Source organism: Theropithecus gelada, chromosome 1 (assembly GCF_003255815.1).
Source record: "Theropithecus gelada isolate Dixy chromosome 1, Tgel_1.0, whole genome shotgun sequence".
NCBI lineage: Eukaryota > Metazoa > Chordata > Mammalia > Primates > Cercopithecidae > Theropithecus > Theropithecus gelada.
The window spans coordinates 3,630,754-3,651,221 of NC_037668.1; the positions used below are offsets into that span (position 1 = coordinate 3,630,754).

Below are 20,468 nucleotides of genomic sequence, written 5' to 3' on the forward strand. Positions count from 1 at the left end.
TATATTAAGTGCTGAAGGAAAAACTTTTATACTAGAATAGTATACCCTGGCCAGGTGCGGTGGCTCACGCCTGTAATCCCAGCACTTTGGGAGGCTGAGGTGGGTGGATCACAAGGTCAGGAGATCAAGACCATTCTGGCTAACACGGTGAAACCCCGTCTCTACTAAAAATACAAAAAAAAAAAATTAGTTGGGCGAGGTGGCGGGTGCCTGTAGTCCCAGCTACTCTGGAGGCTGAGGCAGGAGAATGGCATGAATCTGGGAGGCGGAGCTTGCAGTGAGCTGAGATCACACCACTGCACTCCAGCCTGGGCAACAGAGTGAGACTCCCTCTCAAAAAAAAAAAAAAAAAAAAAAAAAGAATATCATATTCATCTGACAAGGAATTAATAACCATAATATATAATACGTTTCATTTGTTTCAAGAAACAAATGAAAATGTAAACACAAAATACCAAAATCTATGGGATACAGTTAAAGCAGTACTAACAGGAAAGTTTATAGCATTGAGTGCCTACATCAAAAAAGTAGAAAAAATTTAAAAAACAACATAATGATGCACCTTAAAGAACTAGAAAAGCAAGAGCAAACAAAACCCAACATTAGTAGAATAAAAGAAATAATAAAGATCAAAGAAGAAATAAACAAAATTGAAAGGGAAAAACATACAAATATCAATGAAACAAAAATTGGTTTTGTGAAAATATAAACAAAATTGACAAACCTTTAGCCAGACTAAAGAACAAAAGAGAGAAGACCCAAATAAATAAAATCAGAGATGATAAAGGAGACATTACAATTCATACTTCAAAAATCCAAGAGATCATTAGTGGCTACTATAAGCAACTATACGCCAATAAATTATAAAATCTAGAAGAAATAGACAAATTCCTAGACACATACAACCTACCAAGATTGAACTGTGAAGAAATCCAAAACCTGAACAGACCAATAGCAAGTAACAGGATCAAAGCTGTAATAAAGAGTCTCCCAGCAAAGAAAAGCCCGGGACCCAAAGGCTTCACTGCTGGATTCTACCAAACATTGAAAGAACTAATGCCAATCCTACTCAAACTATTCTGAAAAACAGAGGAGGAGAGAATACTTCCAAACTCACTCTACAAGGTCAGCATTATCCTGATACCAAAACCAGACAAAAACATACATATATATAAAGAAAACTACAGGCCAATATCCCCAATGAATATTGATGCAAATGTCCTCAACAAAATACTGGCAAACTGAATTCAACAACATATTAAAAATTCATTCATAGTGACCACCTGGGATTTATCCCAGAGATGCAAGAATGGCTCAATCAGTGTGATACATCATATGAACAGAATGAAGGACAAAAATCATATGATAATTTCAACCAATGTTGAAAAAGCATTTGATGAAATTCAACATCCCTTCATTATAAAAACCCTAAAAAAAACTGGGGATAGAAAGAACACATTTCAACATAATAAAAGCCATACATGACAGACCCAGAGCTAGTGTCATACAGAATGGGGAAAAACTGAAAGGCTTTCCTCTGAGATCTGGAATAAGACAGGTATGCCCACTTTTACCACTGTTACCCTACATAGTACTGGAATTCCTAGCTAGAGCAATCAGACAAGAGAAAGAAATAAAGTGCATCCAAATTGGAAAGTGAAATGCCAAATTATCCTTGTTTGCAGATGATACAATCTTATATTTGGAAAAATCCAAATACTCCACACACAAAAACTATTAGAACTACAAACAAATTCAGTAAAGTTGCAGGATACAAAATCAACGTACGAAAATTACTAGCATTTCTATATGCCAACAGTGAATAATCTGGAAAATAAATCAAAGAAGTAATCCCATTTACAATAGCCATAAATAAAATTAAATACCTAGGAATTAACCAAAGAAGTGAAAGATCTATTCAGTAAAAACTATAAAACCCTGATGAAATAAATTGAAGAGGACACCAAAAAATAGAAAGATATTCCATGTCATCCATGAATTGGAAGAATCAATATTGTTAAAATGTCCATAGTACTCAAACGATCTATAGATTCAATGCAATCTCTATCAAATTACCAATCACATTCTTCACAGAAATTTTTTTAAAATTCCAAAATGTATATAGAACCACAAAAGACCCAGAATAGCCAAAGCTATCCTAAGGAAAAGAACAAAAATGGAAAAACCACATTACCTGACTTCAAATTATACTACAGAGCTATTGTAACCAAAACAGCATGGTACTGGCAAAAAAACAGACACATAGAACAGTGGAACAGAATACAGAACACAGAAATAAATCATACACCTACAGTGAACTCATTTTTGACAAAGATGCTGGGAAAACTAGAGTCTATATGCAGAAGAATGAAACAAGATGCCTATCTCTCACCATATACAAAAATCAAATCAAAATAGATTAAAGACTTAAATCCAAAACCTCAAACTATGAAACTAGTGAAACTAAAAGAAAACATTGGGAAAGCTCTACTGGACATTGGACTGGGCAGAGACTTCTTGAGCAATAACCCACATGCACAGGCAACCAAAGCAAAAATGAACAAATGGGATTACATCAAGTTAAAAAGTTTTTGTACAGCAAAGGAAACAACAAAGTGAAGACACAACCCACAAAATGGGAGAAATATTTGCAAACCACCCATCTGACAAGGAATTAATAACCAGAATATATAAGGAGGTCAAACAATTCTATAGGAAAAACCTAGTAATCTGATTTAAAATGGACAAAAGATCTGAATAGACATCTCTCAAAAGAAGATATACAACTAGCAAACAGGTATGGAAAGATGTTCACATCATTAATCATCAGAGAAATGTAAATCAAAACTACAATGAGATATTATCTCATCCTAATTAAAAAATGGCTTTTACTTAAAAAAAATAGGCAATAACAAATGCCAGCAAGGATGTGGAGAAAAGAGAACCCTTGTACACTATTGGTGGGGATGTAAATTAGTACAATCACTATGGAGAACAGTTTAGAGCTTCCTCAAAAAACTAAAAACAGAGCTACCATATGATCCAGCAATCCCACTTCTAGGTATATACTTAGAAGAAAGGAAATCAGCATATCAAAAAGATATCTGCACTCTCATGTTTATTGCAGCAGTATTCATAATAGCCAAGATGTGGAAGCGACTTAAGTGTCCATTCACAGACAAATGGATAAAGAAAACGTGGTGCATATACATAATGGACTACTATTCATCCATAAAAAATCAGTGAGATCTCATCATTTGCAACAAAATGAATGAAACTGGCAGTCATTATGTTAAGTGAAATAAGCCAGGCACAGAAAGACAAACACTGCATGTTCTCACTTATTTGTGGGAGCTAAAGATTAAAACAACTGAACTCATGGACATAGAGAATAGAAGGATGGTTACCAGAGGCTGGGAAGGGTAGTCAGGAGGGAGGGAAAAGGATGATTAATGAGTTAAAAAAAAATAGGTAGAAAGAATAAATAAGATCTGATATTTGCTAGCACAACAAGGTGACTATATTTTTAAAAATTCAGTTGCTCATTTTAAAATAACTAAAAGAGTATAATTGGATTGTTCGAAACACAAAGGATAAATTCTTGAGGTGATGGATACCTGATTTACCCTGATGTGATTTTTGTGCATAGCATGCCTGTATCAAAATATCTCATGTAGCCCATAAATATATACACCTACTATGTACCCACAAAAATTAAAAATTAAAATTTTTTAACAAGCACATTACACCCGCACAAATAAAGATTAAACAGGAATTCCAATACTTATTTACCTCTTTAAAGAATATTTGAAAAGCTCTAATATGTAAGCATTGGCAACATTTTTCAAAATTACCATTCTACATTCTCCTCCAGAGATGTTGGGCTGGGACATTTCCCCCAACAAAGCCCAAATCCTTGTCTTCACATCCACCGTTCATAGTTCTATGCCTTTTCACGCCCCTGTTACTTTCCAGCTCTTTCTGTCTAATTCTCTCATCTTTCCTTCTACTTCTGCAGACCTTACCCTCTCTCTCAACCCAGTCCACAAATTTTTTTCATGTTTTTAAAGTTGTCTTTTTTATGTTGGAAACTGAAACTGTCATTAGATATCCATGTGCTTTCTTTCTCTTTTTGCTTTTTATTTTTATTGTTTTTATTTTTATAGATTTAGGGGTACAGATGGAGGTTTGGGTATACTGTGTAATGGTGAAGTCTGGGCTTTTAGTGTACCCATCACCTGAATAGTGCACATTGCACCCAATAGGCAGTATGTCATCCATCATCCCTCTTCCACCCTCCCACCTTTTGTAGTCTCCATTGTCTATTATTCCACTCCGTATGTTTAGCTCCTTCTTACAAGGGAGAACATTTGGTGTTTGACTTTCTGTTTCTGAGTCATTTCACTTGTGATAACAGCCTCTGATAAGGACTACTGTGTCCTTAATGTCTATGCTGCGGTTCCATACTCAGGCAGAGACTGCCTCCTTATTTTTCTCTCCCATTGATTCCATCCATGTTGCTGCAAAAAACATGATTTCATTCTTTTTTTGGCTGTGTAGTATCACATGAAATATGTATACCACATTTTTAATCCAATCATCTGTTGATGAACATTTAGGTTAATTCCATGACTTTGCTGTTGTGAATTGTGCTGCCATAAGCATATGAGTGCAGGTGTCCTTCTGATATAATGATTTCTTTTCCTTTGGGTAGGTACCTGGGAGCGGGATTACTGGATCAGAGGGTAGTTCTATTTTTAGTTAGAAATCTATTGTTTTCTATAGTGGTTGTACTAATTTACATTCCCACCAACAGTGTGTAAGTGTTCCCTTTTCTCCACATTCTCACCAATATCTGTTGGTTTTTGGCAGCCCCCCAATTCTCTTTCACAAAAATATAGGGATTGGACAGCCAAGGTCTTTATTTAGTACAATGAGGACAGAAGGGTGCTAGAGGAAGGTGAGGAACACTCACATATTAATAGAAGTATTGTCCCCACCCCACAGATGATAAGCAAAGGGGAACAGACCTTAAGTTGTGGGGAAGTTTTTGTTGGTTGTTATTTTCTTTTTTTCTTTTTCTTTTTTTTTTTTTTGAGACAGAGTCTTGTTCTGTTGCGGCTGGAGTGCAGTGGCGTGATCTCGGCTCACTACAATCTCCACCTCCCAGATTCACGCCATTCTCCTGCCTCAGCCTCCCGAGTAGCTGGGACTACAGGCGCCCGCCACCACGCCTGGCTAATTTTTTGTATTTTTAGTAGAGACGGGGTTTCACCGTGTTAGCCAGGATGGTCTTGATCTCCTGACCTCGTGATCCGCCCGCCTCGGCCTCCCAAAGTGCTGGGATGACAGGCATGAGCCACCGCGCCTGGGCATTGATTATTATTTTCTAGAAAACAGGAGCAGATATAATTTTCTAACTCTGGCTTTGCAAATACTATAGTTGTTCTAGCAGACTGGTACCTGCTGAAAAACCTCAGATGACTTGTAGTAACTTGAATTTGATTATCTCTCAGTAACTGTATTGAGAACTCTCTGGAAATTATATCTCTAACACAACATCTTTGCTCTAAACGCTTGAGGTCAAAAGTCAGAGCATAAACAGAGGTGATGCTAAGGCAAGAACAGTGACTGACAGGGCAGGGGAGGAGGATGGAGGTGCAGTGAGGCTGACCTGCATCGCCCTTCCCTTTGATAAAAAGAATCTATTTCTTCCATAAGATAAACACAACACTGAAGAAAAAACAAATGACCAAATGCAGACATTATTCAGTTCAATAAGACCAGCTCTATTACATGTCAGTAGACAGGACCAATAAAACTATGTAAGAAAATGGACACTAACATTCACCACTATTGCCCCCTACCCCATACATGGGTGGGTTGAGAATGCTTTGAATGTTTTTATCCAGATACATTTTTCTAATTATACTGGAATTAATGTGATATCTCCACTATTGAAACCTTTTTGAGATCCCAAGGCAATGACAGTTTTTAATTCCCTGAGGTAACCTTCTACATTAGAGGACCTCACTTCAAATGATTTTTGATTACTGACTGTGTAATACAAATCTAACCACTGAGCTCACTTCAAACAGGGAAATGCTCAAAAGCAAGGTATTCTAGATTTAAAATTCTTAGGGATCAAAACCATACCTCATTTATATTTTCCGTGACCCCATGGCATAGTGGACTTTATTACATAGAAATATAACTTAAAAACATTATTACATTGAATCTCAATCTGACTTGAACACCAACTGTATGATCACCTCTCCATGCCTCAGTTCCTTCCAATGTAAAATAAAACTGGGGATTTTGAACTCAAATGCTTTCAGATCCAGGCAGGCAAAGTGAACATGTGAAGTAGCTTGAGTACCAGTAGGGAGTCATAAGGACTATGATAATGCCCATTAATCTGCAAATTCATTGAAATTGTGCTGCTTCCCTTTAAAAAAAAGTTTTCTGATTATGTTTGGCTTGCAAAACATGTGTTTGAAATGCTTTATAAAGTTGTTGCTTCCCCCATCCCTTACATTGTTCTTGAGTCAGCCATTGCTCTGGTACACGTTCTTTCTAAGGACAGTCAAAAACAATATTGGGGGAGAGAGAGCTAGGTGGGTGATAACCTCCAACCAGAGCTTCCCAAGGAGATATCACTGTGTCCTTAATGCCTATGCTGCAATTCTATACTCAGGCAGAGATTGCCTCCTTATATTTCTCTCCCATTGATTAACTAACTGATCCCCTGTAGTAACTGTTGCTAAGTTTCAACTTAGAATAAGCCACAAAAAGCAGAACACACCAAAAAAGACATCTGGGAATGAACATTAAAGGTGTTCGGAGTTTTCCAATTTATTAGTTCCAGAAAGTAAGACTCTAGTGAGCAGAGGGAGTCAGGATCATCAAAAATGCTGCCATGGACCGACAGAAACACCAGGACGATCCCAGAGTCCTGCAGAGAGGGTGGAGACAGCAGTTGCTGGCTAGTCTAGGCAGAGAAGGCAAAACCCAACCTATTGCTGGCCATGTCATAGACAGAGTAATATTCCTTGAGGAAGACATCCCCTAGAATCCAGAGGGGCTGCCCACTGCGGGAGGGGCAGTTAGGTGGCCTCAATTCTGAGCCTGCAGTAGCCATTGTTCTGAAGAGACAAAGGACATAAAGATACAACTAGCTGTACTATAGAGACCTTTCCCCACAGGGACTCCCCATGTTATATTACATGACACCTGTAGGGGGCCCTGAATTCCTGTTCAGCCTCAGCCTGATCCCTGGTGCTCCGCTCACATCATAGGTGCCCAGATGTGAGCTGGGACATGGAACACCTGTTTGGGCCACCGAATCCCAGTGCCCAGGAAGCCAGGAGTGAATACGTACATTGAAGACATAGGCAGAGGGAGGCAGAGGAAACTGGGCCCCGCCGATGATGAAGGTGATGGTGGGCATGCTCTGTATGTAGCTGCAGTGGACCACAAACTGAGAGGGGAAAGAGGCAAAGCTGAGGCGCTCCAGGGGACTAGGAGCCCAGGTAAAAGGCCCAAGGCCCACTTTGTTCCCGTGACTTCCCTGTAAGACTTTCCCCTTGACCTTCCAGTAAAGGCTGTTTCAGAGCGTGGAAGGCCTGGCCTTCCCCGGAATAACTCTGACCAGGCCCGCTTGCTGTCTTCGGTCCTCTCCTTAAATACATCTCAGCTTTTGGATTTTGGTTGTATTGATATGGTCATAAAGAATGAGGCTTATTCTAGAACAGAGTCTCTAGCCTCAGAAAGTGAAAATTACAGAGAAAAGGCATGGGCACACACTTGTGGAAGCCTACTCTCCCACACACGCATATCCACATTTGTGTGCACACGTCTGTGTACTCACCATAGCATATGCACACATGTATGCATGCACGTGCACAGATGTGCACACACACACACACAACTTGAGAAACCAAGGTTTAGTCTGGGAATAGATTCTTGCATGTGGGGAGAAGCAAACAACAGATATGAGTACAAAGCGGGCAGGTGTGGGGAGAGACAGCTACTCAGAGTGAAATCCAAAGATGTATTCCTACGGGAGAAAGAAACCAAAAGGAATGGAGAAATGTGTTGACTCTAATATTTCAGAGCAGTCAAATGACAGTGGCCAGAAAGCTGAAATTTGCCCCCAGGACCTACAGTGGATTCATAGCACCTCCTGACAACCATTCATCCCATACTCAATCAGTCTGAGGAGAGATAGTGTTACTCCCTCCGCTTCCCCTTCCTTGCATTGAAGGTTCATGACAGAAATGCCATGCTGTGTCCCCACCCATCTCTCCTACCAAAGCCTCAGGTCCCATTCTACCCTTCCTCCTCTCTGTTGTGAACTCCTTGCACTCAGGCGCCTGTGTTGAGTCTGTCTGGGTGTGCAGAAAAGCCCTTGGCTTCTGATTACTCACATCACCATTCTGAGCCTGCTGGGCTCCTGTTGCCTGCAGGAAGGAGCCCATGTACTGCTGGGGAACTGCCAGCAGGAAGGTCCCGGTAACCACAATGGCCTGGCAACCCTCAGAGCACAAGCCAGTGGCCTGGTTACCGACGGCAAATCTGAGGGGGACACCAGGACAAAGAGAATCAAGTGCCTCTACTGAAAACATGAGCCATGTCATCCCTTGTCCCCCAGCAGCTCTGATGTTCTTCCTCTTCCAGGCAGCCAAGCCACTCCTATTACACATCTGCCCATGAAATGCTTCAGTGCATTTGTGATTATTGGAGTCGCATCCTCAGTCTTGATCTGATGCCCACTCCAGCTCTGTCTGAAAACTCTAGGAAGACAGAGCCTGTGTCTTATCTTCTTTCATCTACCTATTTGGGGTCCAGCACATAGTGCCAAACACAGTCAGGGCTTGTAATCAATAAATAACTGCATTTTGAGCAGCTACTATGTGTAAGACACTCTTTCAGGGTTTATGGTGATACAAGGAGTGGGTAATTTGTGCTTACTGTTTTAAGGAACTTATTCTAATAGAGATGAAACAACACAATTAATCAAGCCATGACTAACACTGTAAGGCAGTAGCTGATAAACCCTGTAATGTGGTACATAGCGTCTTACATGATTCAGTCTCTGACTCCTTGTCTTGCTTTTTTCTACTGCTCTACCCTTCCTCTTCATCCCACATAGATGTGTTGAGATCTGTCTACGAGCCAGGTGTCATGCAAGGCACTTGGAGATACAATGGTAAACAAGACATACACCACAGTCTAGTGGAGAGCCCAGACACTTAACAAAAACACACAAATGATGTCTAATTGCAGCCCTGATAGGTGCACGTTGCAATATGCTAGAGAAAAGAGGACTTGATCTAGTTTGGGAAGCCAGAACAAGGATTTTTCTGAGGAAGTGATAAAGGATGAGTAGAATTGGGCTGTATGAAAAGACACCTCTATTCCATGTACAAATAATCTGCCAAGCTCTTACCTCTTTCTACTCTTGTAGGTTGGGCTGTTTCCCCACTGCCTTGCCCAATGACTAGGACATGTTAATTGTGACAGCAGCACAGGTAAGCATTATAGGATCAAAAGAGAGAGAAATCACTGTGCTCTGGGCCCCTGGAAGGATTTTTAGGAGAAGATACAAATTAATCTGGGCTTTGAGGAATGCCTACAATTCAAGTAAGCACTCCAGGTGGCATGATTAAAAGAACAAAAGCAAGAAAATCATGGCCAGCTGCAAGGACTTGTTGAAGTCTGTGCTAAATATCGTGAAGCACTGAGAGGCTGTATTGATAGGTGGAGCCGAGACTGTATGGTCTTAAATACAGATCAAAGGAGTTTTGTCTTCAGTTGGCATGTGATAGAGAATTCTTGGCTGTAGAAATAACTGATTTGAGCACAAGCTTATCTGATCCCAATGCAGATCAGATAAGCTTGTGCTCAAATTTTGGCCTTATATAATGCGTGACTTTGGACAAGTTACTTAGCCCTCTGAGCCTTGATTTCTTTATAGAATGAAACATATTGCTGACCTCCTTATAGTGCTCTTGTGGAAATTATGTGCAATAATGTATTCAAAGTACTTAGACCGGGCACGGTGGCTCACACCTATAATCCCAGTACTTTGGGAGGCCAAGATGGGTGGATCACTTGAGGTCAGGAGTTTGAGACCAGCCTGACCAACATGGTGAAAGCCCATCTCTACTAAAATTACAAAAAATTAGCTGGGCATGGTGGTGGGCACCTGTAATCCCAGCTACTCAGGAGGCTGAGGCAAGAGAATTGTTTGGATCAGAGAGGCAGAGGTCGCAGTGAGCCGAGATCATGCCACTGCCCTCCAGCCTGGGTGACAGAGTGACACTCTGTCTCAAATAAATAAATAAAATACTTAGCATAGTACCTGGCATATATAAAACATCAATGACAGCTATTACTTTCACTAATGATAGAAGTGGTAAAGATTATGCTGATGGCAATCCTCAAGCTTCCAAGATAGAAACATAGATTCACAGTGCCTAGGAATGACCAACCTGCCAGCATGCTGAGGCTCAGTACCCAGTTCAAAAAGTCTAGCGCCAGACACCAGTGTCTTCTGAGCTCCAGGACCACCTCAGCCTGGGGCTGGTGATTCTATTTAAGAAACCTGTGCGATGTGGAGGAACAGGAAATGTTGTTAAGCTGGGGGAACACCTTGTGAGTGTCCACAATCCACAGGAGATGCCCTCTCTACTAACTCCTCGATGGGAATCTGCCAGTACAGTTCCCGGGTGACAGGGGTTCAGATGATCTGACCAGAATAAAGTTGGGGGTCCACACCTCCAAGGATGAGCTCTCCACCATACTGGCGGGTTGGTTGGCTAGGGAGAGATGTAGAAGAACGTGAGTGTCCACACACAGTCATTGAGGCCGTTCTCTCGTCTCTCTCCTTCCCGCACTCCCTCAGACACAGGGGCGCCACAGATGAGGGGATGCTGTCCTCTGAGCTGCTCTCAGACTTGGCCTGCTGAGGCACAGGAGGAGACTTCTCAGAGTAACACCAAACTACTAGACACGATGCCCATAAAGAAGATGGGAATAGAAACCAGGCACCCAAAAATGAACTAGAAAAGGATCGCAGAGAAACCCTCCCTGGGAAGAAGTGAGAACAACAGAAAACGGTTTTGGGGACAACTAGAACGGAGCCTAAGAGAGCCCGCGAGTGCACTCTGAGAGTCATGCTCCCATCATGGTCAGGTCATTAACTAGACAATACTGAAAGGACTTCGGCCTTTTGTGCTCCTTATGCTGGCCAGTCGTAGAAGAAAGACAGGTGAACTTCAGGTACTTTGAGGATCATGTGTTTGGGAAAGAAGGAATAAGGGATAAAGTTTGGCACAAAAGTTCAGTGCCAAGTGGAGCAAGAAAAGTACTGGATTTGTAATCAAGATATTTGAGTTTGAGTCTTGGCTTCACACCTACCATGAGTGACCTTGATCAATTCTAACAATCTGTTTGAGCCTCCATTTGCTCCCTGGCAAGATGGGGCTAATATGAGGATTTTTGAGATGGCATTTGAAGTAACTGCTAGGAGAACACTTTATAAAGCCAGACGTAGTATTATGATTATTCCTCCATTATAGTTCTCTTTACTAGTAATGCTCATGTGGCTTGTTCTTTAGTGCTATCACAGCAGTCTCCAGATTTCCTAAATAAACCCTGAGGGACAGTTACTCCATTTTATGAAAAGTCATCATGTAGCTTATAGCTAATATAATTTAAAATTCTTTTTTTTTTTTTTCCAAGATGGAGTCTCACTCTGTCACCCAGGCTGGAGTACAGTGGTGCGATCTCGGCTCACTGCAAGCTCTACCTCCCAGGTTCACGCCATTCTTCTGCCTCACCCTCCTGAGTAGCAGGGACTATGGGTGCCCGCCACCAAGACCGGCTAATTTTTTTGTATTTTTAGTATAGATGGAATTTCACCGTGTTAGCCAGGATGGTCTCAATCTCCTGACCTCGTGATTTGCCTGCCTCGGCCTCCCAAAGTGCTGGAATTACAGGCATGAGACACCTCACCTGGCCTAATTGAAAGTTCTTAAAGTGTATTTAAAATAAGATTTTTCCCAAATTTTCTGAAATACGGGAATTTTATATAGCAAGTTATACTCATTGTGTCAGAACACCTTATAACCTGGACCCCATCTGATCTTGGGTTGCCTAGAATCCCCATGGACCCTCAATTTCTGAGCCCTTCACAGGACGAAGGTTCTCACTGGGTGAAGTAGAAGCTGAAGACAGGCTGAGTGATCTGGCCCTGCTGCAGCATCCCCTGCATCACTGTCGGGGAATTCCCCACTGCCATGCTTGGGTAGGCCATTCCCAGGATCCCGTCAAAATCTGAATAGTAGAAGGGGTCACTGAGCTCACTCTCACTCAAGCCAAACTCCTGGTTATTGACGATGATGTTCTGAACCTATGGCAAGCAGACAGTTTAGCTTGACAATTCAGGTGCACAAATCACACGGCTTCCCAGACTTATGTGCACAGGGTATAGAATCCAGAAACCCTCCTAGAGAGAGAACATCAGCTTCTTTCATGCAGAACCCAACCACAAGGCTGGGAGTGGAGGGTGAAAGAGCAACCTTTCCAATCATGTGTGTCTTGGAAAAAAGAGTGTGGATGTTGGAGAAGTGGAAGAAGTTTTTTCTGGAGTTATAGTTTCCACTTCCATGGACAGTGAAAGAATTGAATGGTTTCATACTGAACAATCTATGTGCAAGAATGATTAGAGGAATTGTAGGTGTTTGAACTAAAGAAATAAGAAAATAGTAAAAAGGCTTGTCTTCAAATATGCAAAGTGCAACTGGGTGGAAGAGGGAGTAGACCTATCTGTGTGTTTCCAGGGGGCAGAGTTAGGACCACACAGCAAAGTTGCAAGAAGACACAACAACTTTAGCACAACATAAAGGCTTCCTGCAGTCAGCACTGCTATGGAAGCAATTTACATCTTGGGACGAAGGCTGAATTAGATAGGCTTTGTGTTCCTTCCAACACTCAGCTTCTGGGAAGCTTGGACCTAATTAGTAAGCATGGATTTCTCTAATAAGGTGTAAGACTCTCGAAAATGGGAGCCAAACCACAGACCCTCAGAGGCTATGAAAACACTCCTTACAGTCACAGTGTCATAGCCCAGGAACACACTCAGGTTGCCACTCCCATAGGACAGTGTATAGGTTTGTCCATTGTTTCTGAAGGTGGAGGACAGGCTGGGGTTGAACCTGTTGTGATTGGCTGTAGAAAGACAGAATGGAATATTAATTTCATTTGCAGTTTTCCAAAACACATGAAGGCTACTTATCCTTGATGGATTGGGCTCATCAGACCAAGGCTGGGATAGGGCATCACCCTAGATCTTTTCTTGTAGACAAACTGTGCTAGTCCTAGAAAAGTCTATGACACACATTGCCCAAATTCCTTCCAGCTGACCATTCTCTGAGGGAAAGATTGCCTCAGACTTGCCAGGAATACTCGGCCACAAGAGGGAGCTGGGAGGAAGGAAAGGAAGCCTTAGTCTGTTTCTGCTCTCTGTCTCCAAAAAAGTCAGCACTTCTGGAAAGTGGTGCTGAAGTGATAGACTGAGAGCAATTTCTAGATGTTCCAAACAGAAGGAGGATACGTGATGGATATGCACAAAGAACTCTGGACTTAGAATGATACGCCTGCACTCAAATCCCACCTCTGCCCCTCTATCTGCTCCCCTCATGGTGTGGAGGGTGATGGTGACATACTCACAGCAGGCTTGGCTCTGGCAGTAGATGGAGGGCACCCAGAGATTGGAGGAGCCCGTGTCAAAGAGGAGTAGAAAATTTTGGGGTGGTGTCCCAATGCTGATCTCCCCAAAGTAGAAAGACTGCAAAAGAAAGGTTTATCACCTTCATTAAGCAACCAAGCCTTGTCTTAAGAATGGACAAGCAGTTAACCCACAGGAAGCCACACTCTGCCCAAATCATTTTCTTGGGGGAATGAGAGGCTTATCCCACAAGTTCTCCTTCCCATCTGGAGTTAGTTCCTTTCAAGATTCTACTTTTTGTCCCTAATTGAAAGTCTTTGGCTAGCCAACACTTAATATGGCAAGACAATATCCTCTTCCAAATGTGTTTTCTACTTTTACAATAAGCTGATATCTTCACTGCACTGGAGTACCCAGAATTGAGGAAACAATCACTTTTTCTCTTTTCCCAGTGTCCAGACACACACACACACACACACACACAAACACACACACACGCACACCACTCCTCTCCCCTTCCCTTTCAATGTTAGATACTTCTACCACCATTTTCCTCCCTCCCGGTCACACACTGGCAGAGGGTGCTAGGCAGCTGGAGAAGAGATAGCATGGAGAGAAAGAAGAGCTTTTCACTGGAAGGTAGTTTAAGCTCTAAGTTAACTTGGGCCAGTCATGTCACTTACCTGCCTCTAGTTTCTTCATCTATAAAATGTGGGAGTTGAAATAGAAGATCCCTACTGTGGCTTCCAGCTCAGACATGTAACATAACACCTCACTAAGGACAGTCCACAGGACAAGAGAATGTCAAGATGCCCTGATGAGACATGGTGGGCTTGAGAACATTCAGGCATTTGCTCTGGGGACTATGCGTCTTTCCAAAGAGAGAGAGATGCAGTATCTGAGCCACTGGAGTTTTTGTCTGACAGTCTCACATGTATTTTCCTTCTTTCCCCTGCAGCTCATTGCCAGGACTTCCTTTGGATCTCTCAGTTGACTTGAACATTTCTACCATGAATCTCTTAACCATATAAATGAGGCTTTAGCAGGATGGGCCAGCAATGAGAAGAAAGGAGGAAAGAAAAGGAATTACTATACTCTTAGATGGTACCAACTCATAACTTGTTCTGATTCTTTCCATAGAAAGGTGAGACTTTGGTTTAGTAACTAGTCAAAAATTACAGCTAATGAGCAGTATAAGTGAATGTCTAAGAATGGTGGTTATGCAAGGATTATGGACACTCCCTGCCCCATCACTCACATGTAGTTGGTGATGGGCTCATAAGCAACAGCATCATTATTGAAACGGTACTTGGCAATTGGATCAGCCTTTGGGTGGTCCCTCAGAAACGTTTCCAGTATACCCTGCTCCTCCATTGTCTGTTGGATAGACTTGCCTGATTATAAATCATGCTACTATAAAGACACATGCACACGTATGTTTATTGCAGCACTACTCACAATAGCAAAGACTTGAAATCAGCGCAAATGTCCATCAGTGATAGACTGGATTAAGAAAATGTGGCACGTATACACCATGGAATACTATGCAGCCATACAAAAGGATGAGTTCATGTCCTTTGCAGGGACATGGATGAAGCTGGAAACCATCATTCTCAGCAAACTATCACAAGGACAGAGAATCAAACATCGCATGTTCTTACTCATAGGTTGGAATTGAACAATGAGATCACTTGGACACAGGGTGGGGAACATCACACACTGGGGCCTACTGTCCAAGATCACTTGGACACAGGGTGGGGAACATCACACACTGGGACACAGGAGGCTGGGGAAGGGATAGAATTAGGAGAAATACCTAACATAAATGACAAGTTGATGGGTGCAGCAAACCAACACGGCACATGTATACCTATATATCAAACCTGCACGTTGTGCACATGTACCTTAGAACTTAAAGTATAATAAAAATAATTTCTATGGAAAAGTATGTTAATTGCTTTTCTCATCTTTCCTAGATTTTTCCTGCCTGCTTATAAAAACTTAACCCTGATAACTGCTGCCACCTGGTGGCAATATTCCTAACTTACAAAAACAGAGTTTGGAAAGGTTGAAAAGCGTCACAATCCAAGTCAGATGTGAAAATAGCTCCTAACATCTTCTCCACAGCTCTTTCCTAGGTGAAGACAACATGTCCCTGTTCATTTGTCTTGTCTGAGACTGCTCTTCTCCCCACCCATGTCAAAGCAGCCAAAACATCACCTTTCCAGCTGTTCTTAAGATTTCCCCCATCTCACATCCATGCCTCTGACCTCTCAATCCTTTAACACGACAGTGCTCGTCCCTTTAACACTCCAGAAAACTTTCTAAGTGCTCTCTTCCTACGTTTGGACAGTCTTCTTTGCAGCATGATGTTAGTAGATAAGCTCTCTGAGTGTTTCCTCAGCCTAAGATGAAAGAATGTATGTAAAGTGCAGAGCAGCCTCTGAGTTCTCCGGGATACGTCATTCCTCTCATCATTTTTAAAGACTTGTGGGAGCCTGGTTCTGGAAATATCACACACTGTACTCAGCACAGTGGCTTCTATGTAGTAGGTACCCAAGAAATAAGTATGGAATGAGCCAACTCTATAGATGGGGCTTCAAACTGTCCTGCTAAAATACACATATTTTGCCAGTTCAAGTTCATTACGGAGCTCCTAGTAGGTTGGTGCAAAAGTCATTGTGGTTTCTGCCATTACTTTTAATATTATCATGCCTGTAGTTTAGCTTTTCCTGTTAGCTAGGAATGGAATGATGAGACCAGACACATTTTAAATGAGAATGGAAAGAGGCAGGCACAACGTCCTAGGCAACTGATGATACTGGGAAGAGCAACATGAAGCTTCACACAGGGTCCTGGGGAAAACAGGCACAGAACATAGATGTTTTCTTTCTCAAAATTAGTAGAAGTCTAATGAAGCCCTTGCTATGTGTTCAATATTAGACTACTGATGATGTAAGCTTACCAAAACCTTCTAAATGTAGAGCAAATTCTCTTATAGTGAATTCTCTTACAGTGTTTTCTTGGTGCTTAGAAAACAAAGACTTATCACGGGAAAGTGTCCGCCTCAAACGTGTGTCTTCCCTTCAAGATTCGAAGCTGCACGGGGCAGGAGGCCATAGAGTTGAGCTGGGAACTTATGATGAAAGATGAACCCCCTTAAGTCTTTCAAAACTTAAGAAGAGATAGATATCCACCAACTGTCCAACGAAATCCCAGAGAAGTCATTCCAGAGCAACAGGGACAAATCAAAAGTAGATGAATATTTCAAAAGCTGCAACTCAACCCTGACCTGGCTCAATCCCTAAATAGATTGGAATTAGCTGGCTTTCACTCTGTCTGCATAACAGAAGAAAAAGACCTTTTTAATGAAAGAAAAAAATAAAAGGTAGATGATGATATTGGGAAGATCAACATGGAGCTTCACATGGGGTCCTAGGGAAAACGAGTGCAGAATGTAGACATTGTCTTTCTCAAAATGAGGAGAAGCCTAATGAAGCCCTTGCTATGTGTTCAGTATTAGACTACATTAATTCCAGGGTGTTCACAACTCAACTGACATATTCTCTTCACTTCTTTCCTGAATTATTTAGTTTCTCCTGCTCTGCCCTGCCCTTGGCTCTTCCACAGGACCTGACTGTAACCAGTGTTCCTGGAAGTCTGTGTTTGAACTGCAGAAACTAATTACACCAGAATGTTCCCACTCCAGCTGCAGGTTGTTGGGAGGCTGAGAAAATGTGAAATTCTACACCAAGGACTATGTTTCCATGGGCTCTGCCAGCCTCTCATCAAACCTTTTTTTTTTTTTTAGGTGTAGTTTCACTCTTGTTGCCCAGGCTGGAGTGCGTGTAACCAAAACAGCATTGCAGTGGTACAGAAACAGGCACACAGACCAATGGAACAGAGCAGAGAGCCCAGAAATAAGAAAGCACACCTATGCCCTTCAACAAAGCTGACAAAACAAAGGAAAAATGACTCCCTATTCAATAAAAGGTGATAGAAGAACTGGCTAGCCATATGCAGAAGATTGAAACTGGACCCCTTCCTTACACCATATACAAAAATCAACTGAAAATGGATTAAAGACTTAAACGTAAAACCAAAAACTAAAAAACTCTGGAAGACCTAGGCAATACTATCCTGGACAGAGGAATGGGCAAAGATTTCATGACAAAGATGCCAAAAACAATCACAACAAAAGGAAAAGTTGACAAATGGGATCTAATTAAACTTAGGAGCTTCTGCACAGCAAAGGAAACTATCAACAGAGTAAACAGACAACTTAGAGAATGGGAGAAAATATTTACAAACGAGGCATCTCACAAAGGTCTAATAACCAGCATCTATAAGGAACTTAAACAAATCTACAAGAGAAAAACAACCCCATCAAAAAGTGGGCAAAGGACATGAACAAACACTTTTCAAAAGAACACATACATGTGGCCAGTAAGCATATGAAAAAAAACTTCAACATCACTGGTCATCAGAGAAATGCAAATCAAAACCAGGATGAGATACCATCTCACACCAGTCAGAATGACTATTATTGAAACGTCAAAAAATAACAGATGCTGGCAAGGTTGCAGAGAAAAGGGAACACTTAGACACTGTTAATGGGAGTGTACATTAGTTCAACCAATGTGGAAAACAGTGTGGCTATTCCTCGAAGAGCTAAAAGCAGAACCACCATTCAACCCAGCAATCCCATTACTGGGTATATACCCAGAGGAATAGAAATCACTCTACCATAAAGACACATGTGGCCAGGTGCGGCGGCTCTCAGGTGTAATCCCAGCACTTTGAGACCAGCCTGGGCAACATGGCCAATACCCGTCTCTACAAAAAATACAAAAATTAGGCAGATGTGGTGGTGCATGCCTATGGTCCCAGTTACCAGCAAAGCTGAGATGGAAGGATCACCTGAGCCTGGGGAGGTCGAGGCTGCAGTGAACCATGATTGTGCCACTGCACTCCAGCCTGGGCAACAGAGTGACACTCTGTCTCAAAAAAAAAAAAAAAAAAAACGGATACAGCACATGTGCAGATGAATATTCACTGCAGCACTATTCACAATAGCAAAGACATGGAATCAACCTAAATGCCCATCAATGACAAATTGGATAAAGAAAATGTGGTATATACACACCATGGAATATTATGCAGCCATAAAAAAAAAACAACAAGATCATGTATTTTGTGGGAGCATGGATGGAGCTGGAGGCTATTATCCTTAGCTAACTAATGCAGGAACAGATAAAGAAATACCACATGTTCTCACTTATAAGTGGGAGCTAAGTGATGAGAACTCATAAACACAAAGAAGGAAAAAACAGAAACTGAGGTTTTCTTGAGGGTGGAGGGTGGGAGAAGTGGGAGGAGGGGAAAATGATAACTATTGGGTATTGGGCTTAATACCTGGGTGATGAAATAATCTGTACAACAAACCCTTGTGACACAAGTTTACCTTTTTTAACCTTTTTTAAAGGTTAAAAAAAAAAAAGAATTGCTAATGTATACACCAGTAAGAAATAAATTCACTAACTAGAGTACAGTATTTATATATAGTTCCTTTTGTCTCTACCCTTTTCATATAAATTCAAAATCCTATTTTCCAAAGTTAAAATTACCAAGGTTAGTACTTTTCTTTCCTGACCTCTTCATTGCAGTTATATTGTTGTTAAGTAGCGTTCATTTGTTACTGCTCGTATTCCATTTTCAGTTGCCCCCACTACCACATTTTCATTGAGAGGATGAATTTTTGCATTGTATTAGATAAGAGCACTGTTTGCAATTGTTGTTAGGATACTCAAGTATGAGAAGAATAATTAATATGTATGTGTGTACGTTGCATACCCCCAGAGTGATCCTTACAGCTGTAAACATTGCCCAACTCTGTACTCATTCTAACCCCCTCCAGTATGCTTTCCTGTGATATAGGCTAGCAAGCTAAACCTAAAATTCCCAGATTCCCTGAAGTAAAGGTTTCATCTGTGACTTAGGTTCTGCTAAGCAAATGTGCCTATAGGAAACTTAGGTGAATTATAGAATAAAGGTAATGAATGTATAGGGGAGACCAGGTCTTCTGGGAAAGCAGAGGTAGAGATTCTAGTATCTAGTCTCCAACATCACGGATGCTGAGCTGCAGGCAGTGATAGCAGTGGGATTACTGCTAGAATAGTTCCAAGGTATTCTTCATGAATCTGGCATTTCTGCACATCTTGGACTATCTTTTCAAGGATATTCAAATAGCAAATAGCCTGGAGAACTGCAGATAAATCTCTATCTCCGGGCAAGGAAGAAGAGGGGAAAAATGAGCTGGTCATCAGCAGCCTTATATATAACATCATAGTTTCCTAATCTTGGGGTTTCTCTCTTGAAATGCACCCACTGAATGTGCAGGCACAGCTTGGTCCTCATTGCATCTCCCTTGTAGCTTGTGGAACTGGGAAAAAATTTTGATCTGGTTTTTGCTATTAATAATAAATTCCCTTGTCTCTGACCCACAGGTCTTGTCTTTTGTAGTGTGCATACACACACGGCAAAAGGCTAGGTTGTTAGGTTGCAAGTAGGGTAAAATCTGAGACCTTTAACAGTATGTCTTAAAAAGTGAGTCATCCATATCTCCTGGACATGTTATTTCCAGATGTATAGTATCCCATCCTGGTTTCCTGATCCTCCCAGAAACTCTAATACCATCTAATGTCTTTTTTCTTAAATTAACTGTAGTGGATTC

At 41.5% G+C, this 20,468-nt stretch overlaps 1 pseudogene; it reads right to left on the reverse strand.

Annotated features, from left to right (window-relative positions):
- Nucleotides 1–6,991: 6,991 nt before the first annotated feature.
- LOC112606074 lies at nt 6,992–19,637 on the reverse strand (annotated as a pseudogene).
- Nucleotides 19,638–20,468: the final 831 nt, after the last annotated feature.